The 9,490-nt window shown below is 40.2% G+C and overlaps 1 non-coding gene across 1 annotated transcript; it reads right to left on the reverse strand.

Moving 5' to 3' along the window:
- Window positions 1-8,411: 8,411 nt before the first annotated feature.
- Window positions 8,412-8,485, reverse strand: trnan-guu (transfer RNA asparagine (anticodon GUU)). Its single transcript has one exon. It is a non-coding gene; the product is annotated as a tRNA-Asn (tRNA).
- Between the last annotated feature and the right edge of the window lie 1,005 nt (window positions 8,486-9,490).

The following is a 9,490-nucleotide window of genomic DNA, read 5'->3' on the forward strand; positions in this document are numbered from 1 at the left end:
ATTGCATGACATTTTGTGGGATGTTGGCCTTCAGTATTCTTTTCAATTGAATTCAGAGACTTATCTTACGGCTGGACTGAGTGGAAACTCTACTACCAACATTAATGCTGACCGCGACCGCTACCTTTTCCGAAGAGATGTAAATGGCTTTCCTATTGACACAATCTCTGCGGAAGTGGGAGAAGAGGGGACTGTTCGATTACCAGGCAAAATTGGATTCGGCATCAGCTATGAAAAGTTGAACCGCTGGATGTTCGGTATTGATATTCAGCAAACTCAATGGAGCCAATATCGTTTCTTCGATGTTGAAGATGCAAAAATGAAGTCAAGTACACGCATTAGTATTGGTGGAAATGTTACCCCCAATCCTGTTTCGCTTAGAGGACTAGGTAAGAAAACAAACTATCGTTTTGGCGCTTACTATGATACAGGTAACTTAAGCATTAATGATAGAAACATCAGTGAGTTTGGGGTGAGTATTGGATTTGGAATTCCACTGCGCCCGATCATCAAAACCAACCTCTATTCAAGATTAAACCTTTCTTTTGAGGTAGGTCAAAGAGGAACAACGGGAGAGCAATTATATAGAGAAAGTTTCTTCCGAACCACCATCGGTGTCAACTTCAACGATTTGTGGTTTATAAAACGAAAATTTGATTAATTTAAATATTGAGCTAATGACTAAGCTATCTGGAAATCTAATGCTGCTTCTGCTCAGTCTGGTATTCCTCACTGTAGGGACCAGCACGAGCAATGCACAGGAAGGTGCTTGTCCAAAATTTATTGGTGAAGAGCAGGAATGCCTTACACAATACTCGCTATTCTATGAATTCTACAAGCAAAAAAATTATGAGGACGCAATGCCGCATTGGAGATTTGTAGTAAAGAATGCACCTGGTCTACGTAAGACCACCTACTTTGCTGGTGAGAAAATGTATAATCAGAAAAGAAAAGCAGCGGAAAGTGATGATGTAAAGCAATTATATCTGGATTCAGTTTTCCAGATATATGATAAGCGAATCGCATGTTTTCCTGAAGATGCAGGAACGGTGAAAGGGAAAATTGCAAAGCAAATGTACCTACATCGAAAAGAAGGTAACGAGGAAAAAATCAATACCTTGATTGAAGAATCAATGGCATTATTGGGAAATGAGACAGCCTATTACCTCTTGGTCCCTTATTACCTCTTTCAAGTAGAAAAATATAACTCTAAAGAAATCGCAGATACTTCATTGGTCAAAACGTATGAAAAGATCGAGAAGATTGTAAATCACAATGTCGATGCTGGTCATAAAAGTGCTGATAAATATCAGGAAGCACTTGATGGATTGACCAAAACACACGAGTCCTTATTGGAAGAGCTTAGTAGAAAAGACATTTTTGATTGTGCTTCAACCAAAGCTTTCTATGAACCTAAGTATAGAGAAAACCCAAATGATATTGCCGTACTGAAAAAAGCCTACGGTTTGCTTCTAAAGTATGATTGTACGGCAGATCCACTGTTCCTAGAAATTGCTGAACAGTACAACAATCTAGAGCCATCCGTAAATAAGTACCGTTACCTAGCTAGCGCCTACTACAAACAAGGCAATGAAACTAAAGCAATGGACTTGTTCAATAAGGGACTAGCGGAAGCAACCGATCCTAATGATAAAGGTGACATTTATTGGTCTCTTGCTAAAATTTATTGCTATGAAAAAGAGCAATATGGTGAAGCCAGAAAGTATGCAAGATTAGCTGCTGAGCAAAAGCCAGGATGGGGTGAGCCTTACTTAATGATTGGTACAATGTATGCTTCCAGTGGGAAGAGATGCAAAAACGAAAATCCATTTTTAGGATGGGCTGTGACCTGGGTGGCAGTGGATATGTTTGCCAAAGCAAAATCTGTTGATCCGAGCATAGCTGGAAAGGCAAACAAATTGATTGGAAAGTATGCTGCTTATTTCCCAACACGTGAGGATCTCTTTACTAGAGATATGGCAGTTGGCTCTTCATATACTGTTGGATGCTGGATTGGAGCAAGCACTACTGTGAGGGCAAAGAAATAGATTCTAAATCAAAAATCAACTGGGTGGCATCCTTAGGGGCATGCCACCCTTTTTTTTGTTCTGTATTACTTAGCCTTCCTACCCAAGTTTTGAAATAGCATGATTCACATGAAAGAACTCAAAAAATTGTTGCACCTATTCGTGTGCACAGGCAGTTTCTTTATGCTGTCTTGCTCCGAAGGAGATATCGAGCAACTCGACAGTTTTGAAGAGGAAGTGAAAGCTGCTGTAGAAACATCAACTAATGTAGAGGTTCTATATACGGAAAAGGGTAAGACTAAAGCTCGCTTGGTAGCCCTTACACTCCAAAGACACAAAACCGAACAACCCTTCATAGAATTTCCTGATGGAGTAGAAATGAAATTCTATGATGAAAATGGAAAAGTGACTAGTCAACTGAGTGCTGACTACGGAAGAAAGTATGAGAACAAGGAGGAAGTCAATGTACGTGACAATGTAGTTGTGATAAACTCAAGGAATGAAACACTGGAAACCGATGAGCTCATCTATAAGGAAAAGGAGAAGTTGATCGTATCCAATAAACCAGTTAAGATTGTCACTGACCGCGACATCATTTACGGTGACGGAATGGAAGCGAAAGAAGAGGAAGAATTCAGCATTTGGAAGGTGGTGAATCCAAGCGGCCAAAGCAAATACTCAGGAGAAGATATGAAGGCTGAACCTAGCATTCAAAGAAAGAACTAGCAAATCAGAAGTTTTGAAAAACTCAGAATTCGCGGCACTCAGAAACCTTATCTTCAATAGCGCACCGATTGGCTTCTAAATGCCTTCAATTTTGCTTTATACAGTTGATTTGTCCTTCCAGATATGTTTGCGCTCTTACTAAAATCAGTGGTTCCTTTTTGGATGGTATTTTCTAATGCAGTTCGCACATTTAGTTGCTTGCTAGAACGCAATACTATCATTAATTCTTCGCTGGCAAACAAAGCTGAAAAAAGCATTGTATCACCTCCATCAACAGAGAGTGCTCTGACATCCTTCTGTATTAGCACAGCCTGAGGTTGAGTGAGGTTTTGATTCCCGATTTCAATCAATACCCAATCGATCAAACTACTATCATCAATGAAGATTTGTTAGTGACCATTATTGTATCAAGGGCCTTGTGTAGGGCACTGTGCAAGAAGCAATAGTTGCTAGCTTGGCATGTTAGAAATCATGCTTGGCTTGGCATTGTAGGCTCCCTTACCTTGAGAAAGGCAGTCGAACGAAAACTTTGCTAGGCTAGCTACATGAACTTACTGAGCAATTTGATTATGCTACTTGGCAAAACATTGCATTCTTAGTCACCTTCCAAGCGTTTTGTGGGATAACTTATATTCCGATCTTTGTATTACTTTTGCACTAGCTGACTTTGCGGGGTAGAAAGGCATAGACCTACCAAATAATCATCTGAATAGGCACCTCGGCAGCCTCTTAGTACTCCACACTATTTGTTCCATCCAGATCAAAAAGTGAATTGTAGAACATATTTTCATCATTCCACTTAATTAAAAAAAGAATATATTTATAAATAAATGTATTTGGGGCGCATATGATTGGACTGCCCAGACATTTTTTTGTGCTCGTCACTGCTATATCATATTGCTTGAAAATTTGATTTTACATCAGCAATACTGGTGTTGGTTCTACCGCTTATAACACTGCAATAGTAGTGGAAAGCATCTTGGGATTGTGTTTCAATTGGAAATTACCGTCCTTAAAAAATAGCATGCACTGCTTGATAACTATTGATAAAGCATGTAGGATAATCACTATCGCTTGTTGCATTATCATGGATGACTGCGAATCATCGCTTGACTTTCATAGGTAGTTGTCCTGCAAGCTGTGTAAGAATTGGACATATTGAACCCTAAGTTCGGGTTAGAAAGCATAGCTATCTTTTCGGAAACAGTTCGATAAGCAGCTCGATCAATGCTGATTTTTTTCAGCGTTTTGAGTATTTTCTTCATAGCAATACAAGCTGCCAACCATCAAACACAATGTGCTTATACCTGATACATTTATCAACATTGTTATCAACATTGTGGATAACTATTCTGATCAGTATGAGAATCACAGATGGAAATTTGCTCATAGTAAAGTCAGTTTACCTCAGTTTCTAATCTGCTGCAATATCAACTTTGGGCACCAAACAAGTGCTCTGGCCCTCTCAATCTAGATCACAAAAATGACTCTACTGAATCATGCTTTTGCATAAAAGTCAAGATGTGCTCTGCAATGGTTTCACCCTGATCCTCTTGCAGGAAATGCCCGCCATCTCTGATGATAAATTCTTCTCGATCTTCTGCAGTGGGTAAGAGCTCAACAAAGAACTTTCGCGCTCGTCCCAAGATGGGATCTTTATCCGAAAACAATACTATTGAGGGTTTTTGCCAATTGCCCAATACCTCACGCGCTTGTTTCATATATGGTACAGCTGAATCATCAGGCGAGGTAGGAACCAAGGCTGGAAAAATTCTAGCTGCTGCCTTGTATTTGCCAGATGGAAATGGAGCATTGTATGCAGCGATTACCTCTTTGGATAACTTTGTATAAGTAGCCTTTTGCAAGACAGTTCCAATATTAAAAATTGGACTGTATTTCGCAAATCTTTGCCAAGCGGTGAATGCCTTACTTGGCTTGCGTTCACCAATTGGCAAGAAAGTATTTAATATCACTATGCGATCAAACAATTCTGGCTTTGCCCCCACTATGCCCAAGCCTAACAATCCCCCCCAATCTTGCACCACTAAAGTAATCCTTTTCAATTCCTGCTCTTCAATAAAGTTTACTAACCAATCAAAGTGTCTTTGATAGGAGTAGTCGGACTGAGCTCCTAGCTTATCAGACTTACCAAAACCTATTAGATCTGGGCAAATGATTCGGTAGTCCGGACTGAGAATTGGAATAAACTTCCTATATAAAAAACTCCAAGATGGTTCTCCATGGAGACACAAAATGGTTTCGCCCGCTCCCTCATCAATAAAATGCATTTGCAGTCCATCTTTTGTCAACTGATAATTCTCTTGGAAATTATAGCCAGGTAGGTTAGTAAAGCGCTCCTTGGGAGTTTGAAGAATTTTCACAACTTATCTATTATTTAGTTTAAAGGTGTCGCTCATTCAGCTCTTGCTATGTTTTACATGTAATGCTTGCCCAAATTTGAGTATCTTTCTAGGTGAATAGAACTACCAATTAGCTCTATTGAGATAGCCGTCGCGAATAAAAAGACAAAGATGAAGATATCGAAAATTTTATTTCTCTGCTTATTTATCTGCTGCACAGTGATGCAAAGCAATATTGCACAGGTAGAATCGGGCACCATCGAACATGATGGATTGATAAGAAGCTATCGTTATTACATTCCAGAAGCCTATGATGGAACCATCGAGGTTCCTCTACTTTTTGTACTACATGGCTTGGGAGGTACTGGAAGTGGAATCATGCAAAATGTGGGATTCAACGCAATTGCAGACACTGCTAATTTTATAAGTGTATATCCAGATGCAGTATCTTCCTTTGCAGGTACTGCTTGGAATAGTGGAACCCCTCTCAATACCAATGTGGATGATATGGGATTCTTAGTCGAATTGATCGGTAAAATAAGTGAGAACTATGAGATCGATTCCGATCGAATCTTCAGTTGCGGGTTTTCGATGGGCGGCATTATGTCCCATAGACTGGCTTGCGAAATGAATGATGTGATTAAAGCCGTGGCTTCGATGTCGGGCACTATGGCGAATACTGTTCTAGATTCCTGCGACCCAGGTCGCTCTGTTGCCGTATTGCATTTACATGGAACAGCAGATAGTGTTGTTAGCTACGACGGTACCGTAGCTTTCGGACTCAGTAGTGTTGCTGAAACTGTTGGTTTCTGGTCTGAAAATAATGCTTGCGGAGATCCTATGGTTATTGAGGTAGAAGACCTTGCTGCTGATGAATTTGATATTACACTAGACAATTACGAAAACTGCTCTGATGTACCTTTGCAACTATATACGGTCCAAGATTGGGAACATGATTGGTTGGGCAATACAACAGATATTAATGCTTCAGTAGAAATGTGGAAATTCTTCAAGAGTTTGGATGAAGAAGAACCAACTAATGTAGCATTAGAAACTGTAAATCAAATCGAAGTTAGCCTTGTACCGAATCCAGCAAACGAATATCTGCGCATTAGCACGAATGAAGAGCAAGATTATCAATTGACCATAACAGATTTGACAGGTAAAATGCTGTTGCAAAGCAATTTTACCGGTGTTTCGACTGATATAGCACTTTTAAACCTAGCAAGTGGTCTCTATCAATTGAGCCTAAAATGGTCAGGAGGCAAATCTGTTTCCTCGTTTGTCATTGAATAAATCGGCTTGACAGGCATGGAAATTGAGGTTTGTTACAGAACTTTGATGTGATTTTACAGATTGTGCGGTAACGTTTAGAAATCTTTAACTTAATAGTCAGGTAGAGGTCTAAAGAATGTTAAAAGTTTTGCCTGCCGCTAGGTTTAGTATAATTTTGAATAAACTTTCACAAAATAAATTAACAATGAAGAAATTCTTTATGCTGGTTGCTTTTGTATGCTGCGCAAATTTTGCGTTTGCTCAAAGCAATACAGATGTAACAATCGAAAAGGCAGTAGAAAAGGTCGTAGTAGATACAGAAGCAGCTCCGGCTGTTAAAGCTGCATGTAGCAAGAGTGCAGGAGCAAAGAAAGCTTGCTCAAAATCAGCTGGTAAAGCTGCTTGCACGAAAGGCGCTGCTGGTGTAAAGACTGCTGAAGGGGCTGGTATGAAGAAAGCTTGCTCAAAATCAGCTGGTAAAGCTGCTTGTACAAAAGGCGCTGCTGGTGTAAAGACTGCTGAAGGTGCGGGTGCGAAGAAAGCTTGCTCAAAGACTGCTGGTAAAGCTGCTTGCACGAAAGGCGCTGCTGGTGTAAAGACTGCTGAAGGTGCGGGTGCGAAGAAAGCTTGCTCAAAGACTGCTGGTAAAGCTGCTTGCACGAAAGGTGCTGCTGGTATGAAAACTGCTGGTGTTGGTGCGAAGAAAGCTTGTTGCTCAAGCAAGAAAGCTTGTACGAAGAGTGCTGTAAAGACTGCTGATAAGGCAGTAGGCACTGACGATCAGCCTATCAAAGCTATGAAGGCTGTTGGTACGGAAGATCAGCCTATCAAGGCTATCAAAACAGCTAGTGAAGCTGTAGAAGAAGTGATTGAGAAGGCTACTGATATGAAAAATAAGTAAGCTAGGCTCGATTGTAAATCGAATAAAGGAAAGGCCGTCTCGTTGAGACGGCCTTTTTTTGTTTAGTATATTTTGGGTAAGAAATGCTCTACTATACCGGTTGGGGGATTGAGATCCAGACCAATTGTGCTTCCTCTATCCAATAAGCATTTTCTGATGAAAGGACAAATTTCAACCGCGCACTATTGATTGTATGTTTACCTGAATGCCAACGACCGCTGTTGCAGCGGGCTCTTCAATTTTAACCTTCCTTAGGATTTCCGAAATAACTGGAGTTTTTTCTACAACCAATTATTTGTAGAATACTGACGAGTTGATCCAAAGCTGAGATCAGCGCAAAACCATTCTATCAAACAACGCTTGTTACCCCCCTAGGCAATCCAGTTTTTAGTAGAAAGAGCGTTATTATTTGTATTCTACATTTCTTGTAGTTAACAAATATCTGAAGGCCAGTTAGCCAATATGGATTTCAGATTATCATTTCTAGTCAGATACAAGTTGCCTAATTCAATCAGGTCATTTGGAATTGGATCAAAAATGAGTCCTCATCTAAGTTCGGGTAGCTTACTGATGATAGTATCTCTATTTGCAATATAGGAATTGTCAATTTGATCTAAAATCCTAATAGCAGCTTGAATGATCTCCTTGCGCATCAAAATCCCTTCATTTAATTGCGTAACATTCTATTCGTATTCAAGTCTTAGCTGCTCCAATATTTTTTCTTCTTGGCTGATATCGTGTCAACTTGTATTCCGTTCATTCAACCATAGGGCCAGCATGATGCCTATCAAGATCAGTATAATCTCTCCGAAAGTGCCATTGAAAAATTGGCCTAGTCGATTCCTGGTAACAGAGGTAAGCCTGATTCTTCTTTGTACACTCATTATTAAAGTGGAGATCTTTCGATTTAGGCTGTGAGTAGTTTCTGTTTAAAAGGTATTTTTAGAGGATAAAGCGATAACTCTTATGTACTCCCGTATAACTCGCAATTCTTAAGTACTAGATTTGCCTAGTTGCTTGGGGCTGGTTCAGGTAGAGCGAAACGACTGACCTGAGTCAGATAGGAAGGCGCCAAAACAAAAAAAGAGCTATCTTCCCATATAGGATGATAGCTCTTGCAAGCTCCCCAGGTAGGACTCGAACCTACGACCTACGGATTAACAGTCCGCCGCTCTAACCAGCTGAGCTACTGAGGAATGGATTACATAAAGTGGAGTACACTTCGTAAATAATGCGACGCGAAATTAGTCTTTAAAAGTTTTTTGTGCAATCTTTGCGTGAAGTTTTTTTAAATAAAAGCTAGATGAGTTTACTAGTTGTCGGAACTGTTGCATTTGATGCAATCGAAACACCTTTCGGAAAGGTGGATAAAATTATTGGAGGGTCTGCTACCTATGTTGGGTTAGCCTCCTCCTTTTATGCAGAAGAGATCAGATTAGTATCTGTTGTGGGAGATGATTTTCCACAAGAGGTTCTTTCGGACTTCAACGCCAGAGGTATTGACACTTCTGGGATTCAGGTTCGAAAAGGAGAGAAGTCTTTCTTCTGGAGTGGTAAGTATCACCACGATATGAATTCTCGTGATACCCTACAGACCGATCTCAATGTGTTGGCAAACTTTGATCCCGAAATTCCTGAGGAGTACAAAAACTCCGACTTTTTGATGTTGGGTAATATAGATCCAGAACTTCAAATAAAGGTAATCGGCCAAATGGAGAGGCGTCCTCACCTGATTGCTATGGATACCATGAATTATTGGATGGATAGTGCTATGCCAGCACTACTGAAAGTAATGACAATGGTGGATATCCTTATCGTAAACGATGAAGAAGCAAGGCAACTAACTGGAGAATATAGCCTAGTAAAAGCCGCGAGAGCCATCCTAGATATGGGACCACGATACCTTATTATCAAAAAGGGAGAACACGGGGCACTACTCTTTGACAGAGACCATGTTTTCTTTGCACCTGCTCTTCCCTTGGAGGAGGTTTTTGATCCTACAGGTGCTGGTGATACATTTGCAGGAGGCTTTATGGGCCATATCGCAAAAACTCGAAATCTATCCTTTGAAAACCTGAAAAGAGGGGTAATTAATGGCTCCGCAATGGCATCCTTCTGTGTATCAAAGTTTGGACCAGAAAAGCTTCAAGAGCTGAAATCAACGGAGATCGAAAATCGAATTCAAGATTTTGTAAATCTGG

Source organism: Stigmatopora argus, unplaced genomic scaffold, assembly GCF_051989625.1.
Source record: "Stigmatopora argus isolate UIUO_Sarg unplaced genomic scaffold, RoL_Sarg_1.0 HiC_scaffold_236, whole genome shotgun sequence".
NCBI lineage: Eukaryota > Metazoa > Chordata > Actinopteri > Syngnathiformes > Syngnathidae > Stigmatopora > Stigmatopora argus.